General features: G+C 46.8%; 1 long non-coding RNA gene across 1 annotated transcript; it reads left to right on the top strand.

Annotated features, from left to right (window-relative positions):
• The first annotated feature begins 9,342 nt into the window (after positions 1-9,342).
• LOC104872389 lies at positions 9,343-17,219 on the top strand. Its single transcript, XR_783139.1, has 4 exons — positions 9,343-9,430; positions 12,053-12,204; positions 13,279-13,354; positions 17,055-17,219. It is a non-coding gene; the product is annotated as an uncharacterized LOC104872389 (long non-coding RNA).
• Positions 17,220-18,725: the final 1,506 nt, after the last annotated feature.

Genomic DNA, 18,725 nt, shown 5'->3' with positions numbered 1-18,725 from the left:
AAAGATACTCATGAAAGAGGACTTCCAGAGCCGCTTCAGAAAGAGGCAAGAGTGATGGAAAAGCAGGTTCAAAGCAGACGGGAGGACCTTGACAGGGAGGGCCGTGTGTCTTTAAAAAATGTGAATAATCACCATACTTTTAGATCACATCTTGTACATGGATGTACACAAATGTGCAAACACACACTGTCTATAATCAGTCTGTTTATCCAACTATTTCTGAGATAATTATGTCAGGTAAACTTTATTAAGAACTAAGCTATTTGATATAAGAAGATGATATAAAAGTAAAATTAAGAGGAGGGAAAAATCATGAGCTATTTAATTTGAATGGAAAATAAGTATGAGCTCATAGTGTTGGCTCTGTATTTGGGAATAGTAAAAAAGTTTGATTTCTTTTTTTTTTTTAGACAGGGTCTCACTATGTAGTTGAGACTGACCTGGAACTCACTGTGTAGTCCAGGCTGGTCTCGAACTCACAGCGATCCTCCTGCCTCAGCCTCCCGAGTGCTGGGATTACAGGCATGCGCCATGACGCCCGGCCAATAAGTTTGATTTCTAAAGAAAATATAATGTATTGTGATTGAGTTTGGGGGAGGAAAAAACAATCATATCTTAGAGATCCATGCCACAGTCTTCCTGAAGAAATGCTGTGTTTTCTGGAATGGCTGTAAAATATTTGAGTTGGAGGGGAGAGGCGGGGCAGGTATAGATAAACAATACTGGTAAAGTATCGACCGTGGTTTAAAGCTGGTGAGCAGGAAGTGACTGTTCCATCCCATGTGCAAACTCTACTTTCAGATAATGAGCAGGTGACAAACGCCTGACCCTCTCCCTCACGTGTCAGTGTTGGGAATCCAGATCCAACTCCAACAGAATTGTGACGATCTCATTTCTTGTTCTCTGTTTCTTATCTCCTCCCATTCAGCTAACCTGACTTTTATTTGTCCTGTAAAGAAGTTCTTCGGTGAAATCTGCTGGTCAGGTTAAGGATACTTTTGTCTGCAGTAAGAGGCTCCAATTTGGGGCACCAAGAGAACACAGCATGTGCCAGAAAGATGTTGGTAGGGAGAATCAAAGGCAGAGATGACCCAGAAGGGGAGGAGTCAGGGCAGGGGCAGGGGGTGGGTGATCGTCCACAGATAATCTCACTTCCCAACTCAGCAGTGTGGACTCCTAGACCTGAGGAAAGAGTTTAGCCACGGGCCACCACCCCAAGGTGGCCTTACTGGTGGCCCGCAGAGCTCACCAGGCCCTGTGGCATCCTGTGTCCTTGTGGAAGGGTCACACCCGGCCCACAGCGCCGGTCTTCAGCTCAGCCCCTTCCAGAGCAGAATGGATATCAAGGCTCCCCAAGCCCGAGTCCCCTGGTATGAGTCACTTTACCCCCAGGCAAACACAGACACCCGCACATGTCCAGGCCTGGAGACCACCTCCCTGTGTCCAGGCCAAGGCTGGGCCTCTCTGGGGTGAGGTTCATTTTCACTATGCACTGGGTCTCCCCTTTCCAAGTACAGAGCTTTTGCAAACGGGAAGGGGATCGAGAGACAGGGTAGGGGAGGAGCACGTGTAAGGAGCATTAAGATGAATTATGTACACAAATCGACTCCCCTAGATGAATGTAAGCATCATGGACTGCAAATGTAGGTTAATAAAAACAAAATAAAATTACCAAAGAAGGGCTAGGGTAGATTTCTATGGTAGAGCGTGTGCTTAGTATGTGCAAGGCTCTGGGTTCAATCCCCAGGACACGCGTGCACTTGCGCGTGCGCACACACACACGAAAATTACAAATGCAATAGAAACTAACCATTTAATAAAAATCTTGTCGTTTCTTTTTGTCTGTTTGTTCTGACTGACCTAGAACTCACTAGATAGCCCAGGCTGGCCTCCAGCTCTAGTGCTGAGACGAGAAAAGGTCTTGCACATTTAATATTTGCACCACTTCCTCCTCCTGGGTGGAGACACCTGCCTGTACAGCTGAACTCCTGTGCACTCCGCCCCCAGGAGGACGTAACCTCGAGTTAGATGCAGCAGCCACCTGGGAAGGTCAACAGTGGCACTTTCTCCCCATGACCAGGTCCCGAGGCTGGGACCGAGCGACCCAAGTCCTCTGTGAGCCATGTCACATCCTGCACCCTGGAGACATTGTACAGCCAGTCAGCAATGTCTCCCCTCCACCAGCAAGGGGAAGAGAGAAAAGAGGACAAATGAGAATGAGACCTTTTCGGAGAGAAAAGGGCCATCAATGGTTCATGCTGGCAATAAACTACGTGGTGTGTAAAAGCGCCTCGTTTATTTTTCCACAGCACAATTCCCAACAGCCAAGAGGTGGACAAGCCTAGTGTCCAGTGCTGGATGGACAGATACAGAGCCCAGTCCACAGCCACTGCTGTGGCCCGCCCTTCAAGAGGAAGGCCGTCCAGTACATTCTCTCCCTGGATATACTTCTGGGACATTAAACTAGGGAAGCAAAGTCCCTGAAGGACAAATACTGTATAGATACAGCTTGGATCATAAATTGAAGCAGGAAACAATGAGGGCATGGGCACAGATAACTCTTTAACACAAAGACAGGAGCAGAAAGCAGCTTTTAATGATGCCGTTGGCCCAGTGCATGACTCCCGTCTGTCTCAAGAATACCACAAGGATGTTTGCACTTCCTTATAAACCTCTTCTTACATATATGAGGCTGAATTCCATTGGAGTTTCCCTGGGAATATAGCAAGCAGAATTTACACAAAGCAGAGCAGTGGAGAGGGAGAGAGCAAAGAGTTCTGGCAGGACTTTCTGAGTCCATTATGCTCCTTTGGTGACAGATTACAGAAGTTGTCATGGCTACTCAAATACATTCTACCTAGAGTACATTTACCTAGTTAACCCTTACTTGCCTAATAAACAGTTAACTCATAGTTGCCAATTTCATATGGAAGGGTGGTCTCCTCTCTCAAAATGTGCCCCAAAGGCTCCTGTGCTAAAGGCTTGGTCACCAGTGTCATGGGGAGTTGCTGGGATCTTTTAAGAGGTGGGTACCCAGCTGGGCACAGCACATGCCTGTAATCCCAGCACTCTGGTAAGCTAAGGCAGGAGGATTTCACGTTCTGGCCGAGCTCAGGCAATTTAGCAAGTTATTAAGACCCTGTCTCAAAATGAAAAATGAAAGAAAGGACTGAGGATATAGCTCAGCGTGAAGGCCTTGTGTTCAATCCCAAGTACCATAATAAATAACTAACTTTGTAAAAGAGGTAGGGCCTAGTCTGAGGTTTTCTGGACATACAGGTGTGCCCTTAATGGAGATGTGGGACCTCAGCCCCTTCCTATCTCTCTCTTCACTTCCTGACCACCATGAAGTGAGCAGCTTGGCTCCACCACTCATCCAGGTTGTCCCACCTCAGCACAGGCCCAGCCCAGTGGAGCCAACTGACCATGAACAGAGGCCTCTGAACCCTAGAGCAAAACCAGCCTTTCCTGCTTTGCAGTTGTTTCTTCCACTGACTTTGTCCCTTTCGGGTGACTGAAGTTGGAGTGACGGGAGCCTCCAGAGTCCCAGCTGAGGTGGACATTTGGCAGCAGCTCCCCTGCTGCTCTTGTGGTCTAAGGGGAGTTGCCCTGCCCAGATCCAGGGCCCCCAAATGTCCCAGATACCAGGCCTGGTGCCTGAGTCTGAGGTGATTCAACTCTTCCTCCCCATCCTGGGCCCTCACACCCTCTCTGCTGCTGCTTCTAGAATCTTCCCCATAACCTTCCTGTAGACAAATCCTCACTGGAGCCTGTTCCTATGGAACCTGACCCAAGACAATCATTACTAACTTGTTTCTGATTGGCCGGTGATATTATTTTTCAGTCTTTTTTCCATCTTATGTTTTTTGCAAATGTTGACATTCAAAATAGCATAAAAATACATATATTGTTTCTATGTAATTTCATCTAAATTTAACAGCCTGCCCCTATACAAATACACCAAAGGTTTGATTAATATTCAGTTGTATCTTTTTTTTTAAATTTTTCTATGGTTACCATCTTATTCTTAACCTTTAATGTTGCAGAAGGAACTAATAAATGACACACAGAGATTCAGAAGTGGATAAAACAAAAATTTGCTAGCAAAGGGTCAGCCTGAACCAAAGGCTGTGCCAAATAACCAATCCAGGGCTGGGTTAAAATCTGCCTTTTGTAGGAGTTTTACAGTCATGACCTCATTTTAGGTGATAAGACATTGTAGTTCCCATCACAAATCATGGTCACAAGAAAGTTCAATGTTAACCCAAATGTAGCATTTTCTTTCAGGTTGTTTAATTTTAAACTGGGGCTACAAGCCTTTAAGCTTTAATTGTGAAATCTTGCATATTTCGTTAAATAAATAAAGCAAAGCAAATTACAGAAGCAAAAGACAGCAGTTATTCTATATTTTCTTTAACATTTTGTAGTTTTCAGACTACTTACTGAAGTTCTATCACTAATTCTACATTTTAATTATTTTTATTATTACATATTTGCAGTATATAATTATATTCATCATGTGGAGTTAGTACATGTACATAACACATCTTAATTCTTTCTTCATCTCCTTTTCTGTCAGAAGCCATTCTACATAATTTTGGGGGAGAATCATTTAATAATTAAATTATGATCAGGGCTGTCTGAAGCCTCAACAGTCCTGTTATACTGTGATGCTCAAGGGCAAGATTACATCAGAGGAAGACATCCTGGTTCTTTAAAAATTGAGTAGAAAGGTTTCACCTGGGGAGGGATAAATTCCTTATCAATTTAACTCATCCCACATACTGTTGTAAGAACATTTTGCTCACCTCACCATCCTAATCAGCTTAAACTCGATCCTCATCAGCATAAGATCCTTATGGTCCTAGGATTACCGCCACCTTCTGAGTCACCTGATACTTCCTTTGATTATAAGATCCTTGTCAATGTAGGATTATTGCCACCCTCAAGTCACCTGATACTCACCGTGAGCCCAATAAATAGTAGCAAGCTCGGAGTGCCTTCATCTTTGCTGCCCAGAGCAGCACAGATCAGGCCCAAAGCTCAGCTTCTTTTATAAGTCTCATTTCCTGTCTTAGTTCTTCAATTCATTTTGTGTTGTAGTGGCTCACATGAGATCAGGACTCACTTCAGAGGCTCTGGTAATTTCTCCTTTACCATTCCCTACACTTTTTTTTTCCTTTCTCTGCCTCATTCCTCCATCTCTTCGATCCCTTCCACTTTGCAAAAGATCTACTTCTCTGTTTCTATTACATGTATTTTATTTTATTCTTTATCTTATTTATATTTTGGGTTTCTTATATAACAGAAGTCATGTAACATTTAAGCTTCTGTGATTTATTTCACTTAACATTATGTCTCAAGATGCATCCATTTTCCTAAACGGAATTAGTTTATCCTTTTCTATGATATCTTTCATAATACTCCATTGTGTATAAATACCACATTTTCTTCATCCCTTCATCTGTTGTTTTAATTCTAATGATAATTTTAGTAAATAATTTGAAGTGAAATTGGTTGACTGTGTTTCTTTTCCACCTTTCATTTGAATATCACTTTCATTATATTTGAAATGGAAGCTATATTTTCACCAGATGCTTCAGCTATGAGCAGATTGCTGATGAACTGCTGCTGGGAAGTGATTTCCAAAGGCCTTCCCTATAGATGGGTTTTTCTAGAGTTCTTACCCAGCTGAGGGGGACGTTGAGAAAGCTCTCACCAATCCCATCCTGATGCTCAATGTGTTACTGGGTTTAGAATAGAAGCCGGTCCCCAACTCTGAACCTCACTACCTTCCCTCAAAGATCACCCACACCTTTAGTGAGCTGGTGCCTGTGCCCTACACACCAAATGCTTTATAGTCAGTACAGACATCCTCATAGGTGGCCCAGAAAACATCTACAGTACAACTCTTCATTTAGCCCAATACTGTATTGTAAAGGAGAGGGGGAAAGTATTACAGTCAGGGTTTTCTGGTCTCAAGTGCACCCCTCTCACATGTGTGTGGCCATCAGAAAGTGACGGGTCCACGCCAGCCTCAGGCTTCCAACAAGAGCTGCTGGGAGTCGGCGGCAGCCAAGCAGTTCCTGTAGCCCGGCCTGCACACCCAGAGGATTGATACTTATTTAGAATATCAATCACTGCCAGTCATCCCTAAGGGAAGTACGTGGGTATAGAAATTTCTCTCTTTTCATAATGCTAACCAGAATGTGTCTCAATCGCTTTCTATGCTGAGGTCCAGCTTTGTCTAATTGCCTTATAATTTCTAACTAACTTAACTAACTGCAGTACTCCTGCCTCAGCCACCCTCAGAGCACTGGGATTACAGGTATATGCTACCACATCTGGCTCTATTACAACGTGGTAGAGGACCAGGTGGGACTTTTACAATGCAACTAGAGCTCTGCCCTCATATGTGGGTTAATCCACTCATTTGATAGATGGAGCCACAGATTCATGGAATACCTCGAGCATGGGTCTGGTACAACAGCCCAGGAGCCTACGTCTCGCCTTGTGCCACCCTGCTCTGCCTTGACGCTGCCAGATGCCACCCCCAACCTCGGACCAGAGCTATCAGCCCAAACCCACCTCTTCTTCATAACCACCCAGACTGCAGTATTGTGTTATTAGCATCAGAAAATCGACGTGGACCCCAGGTATATATTTTTTAAAGTACGAATTAGTCTCTCTATCATTGCCCTCCTTAGTCTGTCTTGGAGCTCCAAGCTCCACCCATGCCTGGCTGCTTAAATCCAGCTTCCCTGCAATGAAGACGTTAGCTCCACTCGGACACTGACTTGTGTGGCTGGGCCTCTTCCGACAACCTGGTATTGCAGGAGCCGGGCCGCTGCCTTTCCCTGATTCCCGAGGGACCCACGCATACCTGTGTGGCGCCGGCTACACAATTCCCCAGTAGACGGGTGTCTCCTCTCCCCTGCTCGCTCTTTCCACCCTCCGATCACTGCCATCTGAGGGGAGAGCAGTAGAATTGGTGACTTCCCGGACAAGGGTCAGCATGTCTGTGGCAATGGAGTTAAACAGTGAAGCAGCACCTATGGTATTTGGCAGAGACCCTACACGGACACCGTTAGCGCTCGCTGTGGCCGTGTCTGGATGTCCCCCACAGCCTCACACAGGGCTGTCGTCGGGGACGCGAAGGACAGCAGGCAGCAGGAAAGTGGTTTTGCCGAGGAGCCGAGGGGCTGAAGCTCTCACAGGCAAACAGCAGCCAACTCTCACCAATCTTGGTTTTATTAGGTACATGCACAATACTTCCATGAGGATAAACAGTTAGTTCCTTACAGATTACCTCCAGCAAAGCATTAGAAAATATTTGTTATGAACCCCTGGTTCTAGTTATTCATATACTTTCTCAAAACAGGCTGCCCCCAGAATGTTATCGGATGGTTCTCAAGACTGTTTGCAGCCTTGAACTTCTGAGTTGTGGCTCCGTAATGCAGAACCACAACTGTGGTTCTTCCTGTCCATGTCCCAGTGTGAACTTCTCCTCTACAACACAGATCCTAAGGTGGGGCTGAATGTAGAGTGTGTGACGCTGGGTTTACACTGTGTGATTACTAAACCATGTGGATGATTGGTTTGGCACCACCCTAATCCCAGTAGTCCGAACAGGATAAAAGGGGCAGAAAGACACTGTTAAACTCTTCTTGCTTTGCCTCTGTCTGTCTGCCATGGACTGTTGCTGCTCTGCATTGGAGCCAGCTGATTATGGACTGAAACCTCTAGGACCCAAATACAGTGATGAACTCACCCTCGGGCCCTGGATCTATGCTACACATCTCGTACCCAGGGCTGGAAAACCTCGGGACTCATTGCCTAATACATTTGGGTTTCCCCTGAGCCTAGGCTGGGCACCCAAAGGCAGGACAGGGCGGACAGGCTGTCTCAGCCTTTCTCTCTGGCAGGCACTCTGTGCCACTGTGAGCCCCTGCCCTCCCGAGTCGTAAGCACAGGGATAGCTGGCCTTCCACTGGCCAAGTTTAAGCTGAGCACAGGGCTTGCCTCACAGAGACCACATTTCCAGACTCCCTGGGGGACAGGTGTGGCCAAGCAACTAAGCTGCCAAGTGACTAAGCAATGAGCAACCCTCGCTTAATAGGAAATTGCCTGTCCAGACTTCTGCTCTTTGTCCTTCTCTGGAGTTGGAAAAGCAACGTGCTCAGCCGAGGCCTAGCACACAAGGACTCCGATCTGATGCAAGCACCTTAGAATCTCCTGAGGCGTGGGCTCCTTAGGTCTCTTCTCAACAAAACATTCTTAAATGCATAAAATAAAATACCCTGCATAACACCCATGAGAGAGGCTGAAAACCCTGGACCGGTGACAAAGCAGAGCGACTGGCATGCATGCAGTGCTCATCCAACCCCAGAGATGCCGTTCAGTGTCGGAGAGCATCTACAACACCAACCCTACGTCCACCCCAGGACCCACAACCCCACCCATACCTTTATCTCCAGAGAATCCAGTGCTGCTATCTCCCGAAGATAGACAGCAATGCCCACGGTGGCTTTATTTATAACAGGAACAGGAAGCAACCCATCCATGCACCAAGAGGGGAGTAGACTCGTGTGTTGGTTCGTAAACTGGAGTACCGCACAGCGGGAAGAGAGAGCAGACCGGCAGACACCAGACAAAACCAGCCGTCTCCCACGGCGACTGCGCTGGGAAAGGAGCTAACGCAGGTGAGCACAGAGAGCACTCACATGGAAGTCCGGTGACGGTTACTTTCCCACCAGAGGCCACACAAGAAAGTGGCGAAGACCACAAGGAACCTCTGGTGCCATCCAGCAGGTGTACTCAAATGTATGATCTCGCCGAGAGCATGCTGCAGGTTGTGTTTCATATGCATTTATTCTGTAAATGTTAAACTCGACAAAGAGTAAGGCGAAGAGTAAAGCTGACAAAATAAGTAGAAAATAACCCTGTAACCTTGGCGCAGTGGTGCACATCTACAATCCCAGCAACTGGGAGGCTCAGGCAGGAGGATCGCAAGTTCGAGGCCAGCTTGGGCAACAGAGGGAATTCCAGGACAGCCTAGACAGCATGAAGACGGAGAGAGAGAAGAAAGAGAAAATAATATTCTTAAAATGATGTTGAAATGCACTAAATATATTTAAAAACAAAGTTGTGATGTCAGAACACAAGTACTTCAACACCCCATCCAACCACAAGAGGTAGCAGGTCTAATGATTAACATAATTTCAAAGTCGTGGTTCCTACAGATATTTTAAGATACTGAGGTTTGGGTAAAGCTATTATTCCTATTGGTAATCGGTGCCTATGTTCTGCTCCTAGGCCGCTGCTTCTTGCTGCATGCACAGCTGAGGAAATGCTGAATACAAGAAGGAGATCGCTGTGGCTCGAAGTCCCCCAGAGCTCGGGTCCAAATGTTATTGCTGTTGTGACAGAAGTAGGTGTGACCTTCAGGTCATGAGGACGGAAAGGATGGGCTAGGAATCTTAGCATGGGCCTCTGATAGAAGCATAATAGCCAGACGTGGTGGTGCACACCTGTAATCGCAGAACTCTGGGAGGCTGAGTCAGGAGGATTGCAAATTCAAGCCTGAGTGGGCAACTTAGTGGCTTAGCACGACCCTTAGCAAGCCTGTCTCAAAATAAAAAGGTCTGGAATGTGTAGCTCAGTGCAGTGGCCCTGGGTTCAATCCCCAGTACCACCCCCCACACACACACAGGCGACTTCACGCCCTCCCCTTTCTCTCTGTGTCCCTCACAGGCTCACTGCCTTCTGCCAGGCTGTGCTTCCACACAGTCGCCCTTGCCAGGCCCTGGTGCCGAGCTCCAGGACTCCCAAAGGGCAGGCACCCAGTCCAGCTCTCTAATTCCCCCAGTCTGTGGTGCTCTGCGATAGCAACAGCACGTGACAGAGCACAACTGCTCCAGTCCAGAAGCTGGAGCCTCTGAATCCCTCCCGCACCTGTGGAGAAGCAGCAGTCCCAAGGTGGGGAGGAGGAGTCCTAGGGGCAGGGAGAGCCATGGCGCACTTGTGGGGCTGTCAGGGAGAGGGCCCAGCAGGATTCAGGAGGAAAACCATGCGGGGGAGCACAAGCTTCAAATTACAGACTCACTTCTGTATTCCAAAGTAAAAGATAAAATACACACGATTCTGAAAAACTAGCCCCACATAGCAGCCTCCGGTTCCTAGGTCTGGGCCCAGAGTTGGATGGGTCCAGACCCTGCCTCTGTGTCTCTACAGCACCGCCTTCAGGGACGGAGATTCTCTATTGCACACACAGGGACCAATGTCTAAGATGCACGGCACACACACACTAAAAACAGCTCTCGGCCGTCCCAGAACATCCAAGAGTAAGAAGAAAATTCTCTCCCTGGGAAGATTTAGAATTAAGCATAAAAACATTTAAAAAGTCAAATCTGAGAGCTTACGAAATTATTACTGTGTCATGGAATGTGAATTTGAATTTTATCCACTTGCAACGTTTTCAATATTTGTGTTATTAGAGGCAGAGAGGTTAGTATAGTAATTCATTTTTTAAATCTTGATTATGTTGTGGCAGACGTTACTGCTCTTTGTGGTTTAGCAGGGTTGGGCCAAGAAGAACGGAGAACACATCAGGAGGCTGGAGGCAAGCGGACAGACAGCTTTCTTACACCAGTGGACTGATTGGGATTTCTCCACAAAGCCGTAGGCCCGGAGCCGGCAGTGAACAGGGTTTACATGGATCGAGGGGAGAGGGGCATAGATACAGAAGCAAGACACTTAACTTCATTGGCTGAGGAAGTTATGTTCAGTTGACACGATTGGGCAGAAAAGTACACAGGAGTTGCTCTCATTTATACACAGCAGGAAAGTAGGGATTACATCATCTTGAGGACGCAGACACTTCCTGAGAACAAAAGACAATGAAGGAGGACATATTTCGGGGGGCGCGGGTATGATCTGGTGGCGACTCTGTTAGGTCAGCTAGCTCCCAGAAAAAACTTTTTGCTCAGAAATCGTTTTTCTGGTTCAGTTTGATTTGTGATGCTTTTCATGAACATTTCACTAAGCTTTTATAGTGCTATAACATCAAAAGGATATGTGTTTAGTTTGTCAAGTATTATTAGGTATTTAAGAACTTGAGAAAGAAAAAAATTTTAAGGTACTTAAAAGGAAACTGAGTATATTATGACTACACAGTTTGGAATTTCTAAAGGAACACCCTTAAAGGTGATGGTTAAAATGCATCACGTGGGTAAATGCAGTAAGACATCAGACTGAACTTAGATGCTCAAGAAAGAACTAGATTTCATGAATTTTAACTGCTGCACATTAATTTTTAAAGTCAATGTAAATCCCTGAGATATCAACAAGGGATCTGCTTTAGCGGAGACAGAAAGGGAATCGATCCCCTGACCAGCTCCCAGAACCTACTTCTGGTAACCCAGGCAAGACAGTCATCCAGGCAAGGTCTCTGAGGCTCTTTTTTAAAATGCAGAAAACCTTCTCTTTGCAGACCCCATCGGAAAAGTAAGGGCAACCTGGGAGCTGCGGATTTCCCCTTTCTCCAGTGAGAAGCAAGGATCTGGAGACCCTGCGCCCCAGAGCATGGTTCCTGTTAGTTTCACTCAACACCTCTCCTTCAGGGAGAAACTTAAGATGATTGATGTATGAGATGGGATCGTGCTAAGACCAGAATATATGGTGATAACTCCAGGCTCGTTAGATTTGCCTGTCTCCGAGGTGACAGTTCACTCTCTGGTCCCTGTGTTGAGGTTAATAAGGACCCTCCAGTTTATTTTATTTAAAATTCTAAATTATCTTGCTGTCGATCAGATCAGCTGTGTTTTTAAAAATAACTCTCCATTACTGTTTCAGGAATACTATAACAAAGGAGCAAAGGAAGCGGGAGGAAAAATTCACAGTAATAAATCAGTGCCTCTCGTGAAAGCTCATTTTAGGTGGCAGTGAATTAGAATATCGACGTCAAAAGATGGGAAACTGAATTAAGCAGCCTGCATAATTTCTTCCTCCAACACCCACTTGTCAGAATTTATTTTTGCAACATTTAATATAGGAAATGAATCATTGCTCGAGGAGGTGTCACTTTTGTGAACAACAGGCGTACAAATCATCCGAGCAGCCTCCCTTGGTCCAGGAAACGTCTCCTTCACTGAACACACGCTCGAGGGCTTAGGTGTCCTGAGCCCAGGAACCTGCAGACCGAAGGTCAGCCACCCCCAGCCTCCACCCCGGCCATCCCATGTGCGATCTAGAGAGCAGCTGTCACATTAACTGTGCCTTCCCCATTGTCACGCAGGGAGCCACGCTTCCCCCTCCACTACGATTTGAGTTAGTTTACAAATGCCATTGTGAAACAGGGCCGCAGTCCACACCTTCCCACCCCAGCCTCCCACTTGATAGCTCCACTGAAGCCTGGTAGAATCTCCTGACCAGAAATCTGAATTACAGTAATAGCTCCCAAGGCTTATGAGCTGCCAGACAAACTCATACTTTACTTTTAAAAATCTGACCCTCACTGGGCACCACAGAGCACTTATAGTCTCAGCCACTCCAGAAGCTGAGGCAGGAGGGCCTCCGGAGCTCAAGACCAGCTTGGGCAACTGTCTTTAAGGAAAAAAAAAAAAAAAAGCCTGAACCAACTGTAACACCTCTAGATCTTTAGTAGATCTAGCCCTGCCAGGGTATTTGCCCATGAGTCATCCTCCTCCCAGGATGGGCCCAGGGGTGGGGACAGCCTTCAACTCAAGCCTTCTAATTGGTGGAAATGAGCCCCCAGGTTCAATTTGTTGGTGCAGATAATGGGCACGGGCTTAAGGCAGCAGGCGCGTGGCACAAAGGAGGGTTGCCCCCTTCCTTTTCACCCCAGTGCAGGAGGGGCAGTTGGACCCACTCCCATTGGCTGGTTCGGAAGGTCACAGTCTATCCCAATTGGTTGTCTAGGGGAAGCAAAGCAGGGTGGAGGGGAGTGTGAAGACCAGAAAATCCTTGACCTGTGGTAAGCTGTCTTTGGTCTGCAGCTGTGTTCCCATCACTGGAACAAAGCAGGTGTTTTCCATAACTTGGTGTGCTCAGGCAGGGCTGTCTAGGATGGGTCAGAGTCCAAGATGAAGTCACTCCTGTTGAATAGAAGAGACAGAACCTACTGTTTCCCACATAATCGGGGGCTTCCCTAGGCTGTGTGGACCCCTAGGGGTTGCTGGTCAGACTGGATTCTGTGAAAGCATGGAACCCTGAACAATTCCACCAGATCACCAGCTGCTCCTCCTTTTGTCTTTCCAGGCCCCAGTGCACCGACTTGGGAGCAGGGAACGGAGCTGCAGCATTGCTGACCGGAATGAACAAAGGGTCAAATGAGGTAGGCTGGCTGGGAAAGGGTGTGGACGGTCCTCCGCTGGGACGTGTGCCTCTGTGTCCCTGGACAGCGGTCGGGGCCCCCACTGCACTGCCTGATCGGGCATGGCAGCACCCCCCTGCCCCACTGCCACATCTAGGGGTCAGAGACACTGCCAACCACAGCAGCACAGCCCAGGAAAGGACTGACTTGGAAGGCAGGCTGCCCTCTCCCACCAGCACTGTGCTGTTTCACCACAGCTCATCTGGGTGCGCTTTTGGAACAAAGGACTTTCATTCTTCTACTATCACATGGCTCTGGACTTATAACACACAAGTGACACGGGCCTTCTTTTTAAAACAATTACTGCCAGCTGTGATGATGCACACCTGTAATTCTAACATCTAGGAGGCTGAAGCAGGATGATCAACGCAAGTTCAAGGCCAGCCCTGAGCTATATAACGAGGTGAAGGCCAGTCTGGACTATATAGTGAGACCCTGTCTCAAAAACAAAACAAAACAAAAAATACTCACAAAGATCTGTTGGCCGGCCCTGGCATGGTGGTGAACTCCTGTAATCCCAGCACTCGGGAGGCTGAGGCAGGAGGATCACTGTGAGTTGAGACCAGCTTGGGCTACATAGTGAGTGCCAGGTCAGTCTCAACTACATAGTGAGACCCTGTCTCAAAACAAAACCAAAAAAATAAAAATAAAAATAAAAAGACCTATTGGCAGAATTACAGATGTTACCAGGGGTGTTTGGAAAGAAAATAAGGAAAGTTCTTTATGTCTTTTTTTTTTTTTTTTTTTTTTTTTTTTTTTTTTGGTGGTGCTGAGGATTAAACCCAGGGTCCTTGTGATACAAGGTGTATGATCTATGGACCTCCAAATAATATAAGGGAAATATTATAACTCCCAACCTGCTAGGTGTCCAAAAATGTGAAGTCATGTTCTCTAAAACTGAAGATGTCCTGAGGTTAAGAGTAGGAAGAATTTATCAAAAGCTGGCTTCTGCTGAAGAGAGACAGAAGGCGCCTGGAAAGTGAGTTGCCCAAGGACTTCGCTTTTCAAGGGAGTTTTATAGAGCAAAGCCACAGGGTGAGGCAGGCACAAGGTGGAACAAAACTACAGTCAACTAAGATTACAAGTACAGCTGCTTAGGCAATACTGATTAAACAGGAATCAAACAGGGCAGCAAATCATGTAGCAAACATATATGGAATGAGTGAGGACAAGCATTTCCCGGCAGGGACCGGTCAGGGACCTTTCCTGGAAGGGATGGGTAAGGTCTTGGTCCCCGCCCAGGTGAGTGATGCCTAGAGTGGCGGTTACCGCTCTTCATCCTAGGGCAGTGGGTGTAGTGCTCCTCTCCACTTGAAGCCTGGCCCTCAGTGAATGTGTCTCCAGACACGGCTGTCCTCTGCACTGACTTCTTTGAGGGCCCAGCCCTGCCTGATGCCTTTTGTTCATTTGTTTCTTTGGGTTTTTTGAGACAGGGTCTCGCTATGTAGTTGAGGCTGACCTGGAACTCATTATGTAGCCCAGGCTCATCTTAAACTCACAGCGATCCTCCTGCCTCATCCTCATGAGTGCTGGGATTACAGACATGCACCACCACGTCCGGCCTGGTGCCTATGTTTTTGACTAACTTAGCTGTGTACAATACTTGCACTGGGCTACCTCCCAGCACCCCCCACCCAACCCCGTTTTTTTTGGTACTTGGGAGGCAGGCAGCAAAAACACTGAGCTAAATCCCCAGCTCCCAGCCCTTTATTTTTAAAAATCAATTTTGAGACAGAGCCTCTCTAAGTCATGCAGTTAAGTGTCCTGAGGTCTCATTGTCTTCACCTAAAAAATTAGCTAAAATAAATAAATCATAGATGTTCCCCAATCTCCCTCCCAGCTTCAGAATATTCCACCCTGCTTGGGGTGGTGGCCCTGGCAGCCTCGTTTATGTGAACACCAGGCCACATTCTTGGGACATGTGGTCGTGCAGGGTCAGCTGGAGCCCAGGCAGAGTAGAGAGCAGAACCTGGGTGTCCTGAGCCAACAGCAGCAACCCACAAGCGTATGTCACTTGGTTTGTTATCAGCACACAGGTTAAGATCAGGGATCACTTAAATCGACCAGCACTCTTCTGCGTCCTGCTGGAAGCTGAGCCGTGAAGAAATGGAGAGAGATCCACAGATCTGTCGGCTGTTTATAGAACCATGGCCCTGAAGGTGACCCATGGCCCCCAGAGCTGTTCACTGCCCAGCAACATGCAGGGGATGAAGAAAACAGATCTCCCCCACACCTCGAAGGGAGCACCCCCTGCCAGCACTGCCACCCTTCTGGATAATAAATTTCGTGTTGTTTTAGACCACTACATTTGTGGTGATTTGTAACAGCAGCAACAGGAAACTGGTACATGGTGTGTGTCCCCACACTTGAGATTTCACACGATGGCTGAAAACTGAGACTGAAAGCAGAAAGCTGGCGTGGTGACACACACCTGTGATCCCAGCACTCTGGAAGGCTGAGGCAAGAGGATCTTGTTATAAATAGCGAATGTGAGCACATCCACAGACAGACTTTGTGAAAAACAAAGGTTTATTCTAGTGACTGAAATGGGGGGCAGATTTCAGCATTTCAGCTAGGAAGAGATTTCATCTGTGTGTGGATGCGCTAACATCAAGAGAAGATACTAAAAGCAAGCTGGGAAGGGAATTAGGTTTATATAGGTATTGAAGGGGCTAAAGAATCTGGAGTGAAATGTTTATGACCGAGAGTCCAAGGACAGTAAGTGCAGGTGTGCCGATAATCACTGTACTTCCAGGCACTGGTGAGATTATAAACTCTGTCCTAAATTTTCTTTGTGGCCATCTGTCTAGTAGCCCATTGTTTACAGAGAGCAGCCTATTTGCTTGTGAAGGTCTCATTCAGGCCAGGCTTGACAAATCTCAAATTTGCACCCAGGCTGGGCAACTTGGCAAAACCATGTCTACAAAATTTTTTTTTTTTAATTTTTAAAGGTTGGGGATGTAGCTTGGTGTGAAGGTCCTGGGTTCAAGCCCCAGTACCAGAAAAAGAAAGAAAGAAAGAAAATACATAGCACATTAAAAGCTCCAAAATAAAATTACAAGGAAATGAAAGGAAATATACTTCTTTTGACAGTGAAAAATACAGTTGTTCCTCTTTCAAAGGCTTTGAGCCAGCAGCACCAATTGATCAGGGAGACTGAGTGAGTCTCAAACTAAAAGAAGGGTGAAATTGGGCCAGGTTTAGCTCAGTGGTGCTGGCACCTGCCTCGCAAGCACAAAGTCCTGAGTTTGATCCCCAGTACAAAAATAAAAAAAGTAAAGAAGGGGAAAGTTAATCAACAGGCATGAAATTGTCTTGAGCCTTAGAGGTGTTCCAGTACCAAGTTCCAAGTTCCAGAGAGAAAGCAAAAAGATTATAAATACATTGTACTGGCCAGGCAGGGCCAGAGGCAGGAAAAGACCATGAGTTAAAGAAGGCAATGACAGAGACCCAGCATGCCCCTGGAGAGGAATCCTCTAAAGCAGAACGATTCTGTAGCCACCAAGAAGCCTCCCCAAAGTCAGGAGCCAGTCCTAGGGCCCAGAGTATGCATGACTGAGGAAACGCCAGTGAAGGGTACATTCTGACATTTGCTAGATTATAGAATAACTGACTTCATTTATCTGATAATTTCAAAGTTGTGTCCTGTGAAATTTTTCAGATGTGCAGTGGTCCCCATTAGGCATGAAGGGGTGCTCCAGGGCCCCCAGCAGACGTCTGAGACCACAGACAGCATCTGACCTGCTCACTCACCTGCCTTTCCCAGCTCATCCAAGAACCTGGCAGATACTATAGCTATGGCTTTTGCAGCCTGAAGGACAACAGAAAAGCATGAATTTCTTCCTTCTTCATGACTTCATGGATAAAGGATTCATTCTTTCTACAGATTTTAGCAAGCTTAGCATATAAATTTTTTTCTCGTTAGTTAAGAACTTTCATCTTCTCACTTAAAGGAAGAACTTGATAGTTTCTCCTTGACCTATTGGAACTGTCAGCATCGATGCTCTTGGACTTTGGGGACCATTTTAAGTAAAATAAGAGTGACTTCAACATAAGTATTGCAATGTTGCTACAGTTGATCTGATAACTGAGTGAATCATGGGAGGGTAACATATACCAACTGGATCCACTGAGCAAGGGGACGACTCTTGGTCCTGGTGGGACTGAGATGACAGCATGAAATTTCTTCCTGTTACTCAGTTTCATCCTATTACTCAGGTGGTGCACTCTTTAAAGCCCAGGAATTATTCATTTCTGGAACTTTCCATCTAATATTTCAGGTCACATTGACTGTGGGTAACTGAAATTGCATAAAGCAAAACCACAGATAGGGCAGATCTGCTGAACACCGAAGAAGACAAATGGGCAGGTTTACCTGTGCCCTTGACTACTGCCTGACAGGGGAGCAAATCCCTCACACACCATGTTGATAAATATTTTGGTATTTGTCTCCAAAATTAAGGATTCTACCTGGCCATTAGGGATGGAGGTAGTAGGAGGCATGGAACCCAGGGCCTTGTGCACTCTAGGCAAGAGTTCTACCAGTGGGCTACACCCCAGGCCTTTTAAAGTTTTATTTTATTTTTACTCAGGGTCTTGCTAAGTTGCCCAGGCTATCCTTGAACTTGCAATCCTTCTGCCTCGGCCTCCTGAGTACTGTAGCTGGGGATCCAGGCATACTCCACCACACCTGGCTCCACCTGACTGCTATTTAATAAATACCCATGTTCAGCTGCTCTGCCTCCCTGGCCCACCTGCTCACGTGGTCCTTGTTCTCCAGCAGTCTGACTTACTTGTCCTCATCTGTGCTCTGTGTTTTAGAGGTGATGTTTTGCTGAACCTACTCTCTGAAGTTGGCACTGTGATCCGCTTCTTTGAGTGGGAAACCACTGGCTGTAGAAAGTGGGAAATTCTGGAAGGCAGCCCTGGCCTGTCTGGCTCCTGCACCTGTGCTGCGACTGAGGTCTGGACCTCGTGTTTATCTCCATCTTCCTACCCCTCTGCTGGGTGGGGAAAAGCGGGAGCGCACATCTTGCTTCTCCCAGACACCGGGCACCTTGGGAGTCACCGTGTTTGCGGGGGGGAATCAAGAACCTTGGACTCCAGGCATTTCAAATCTCAGAGGTGGATTTTCTAGAAAGCTGATGAAGCTCACACCTCAGGGTCTCTAGCTTGCTGGGACCCAGCCCTGAGGCAGGTCCTACTGATACCTCCACACAGTTGCTATGGTTTTATGAAAGTAGTAAAAGGGATCTGCAAAATCTTTCTCACATGGAGCCCCTGGAGTTGCGTCGCTCAAGCCCCACACCTGGCTCCCCCTTGCAAATTCTGC

Source organism: Fukomys damarensis, unplaced genomic scaffold (assembly GCF_012274545.1).
Source record: "Fukomys damarensis isolate Sample0158 unplaced genomic scaffold, DMR_v1.0_HiC HiC_scaffold_30, whole genome shotgun sequence".
Classification (NCBI taxonomy): domain Eukaryota; kingdom Metazoa; phylum Chordata; class Mammalia; order Rodentia; family Bathyergidae; genus Fukomys; species Fukomys damarensis.
The sequence above is the reverse complement of the archived record's forward strand: the minus strand, read 5'-3'. Positions and strand labels throughout refer to the sequence as shown.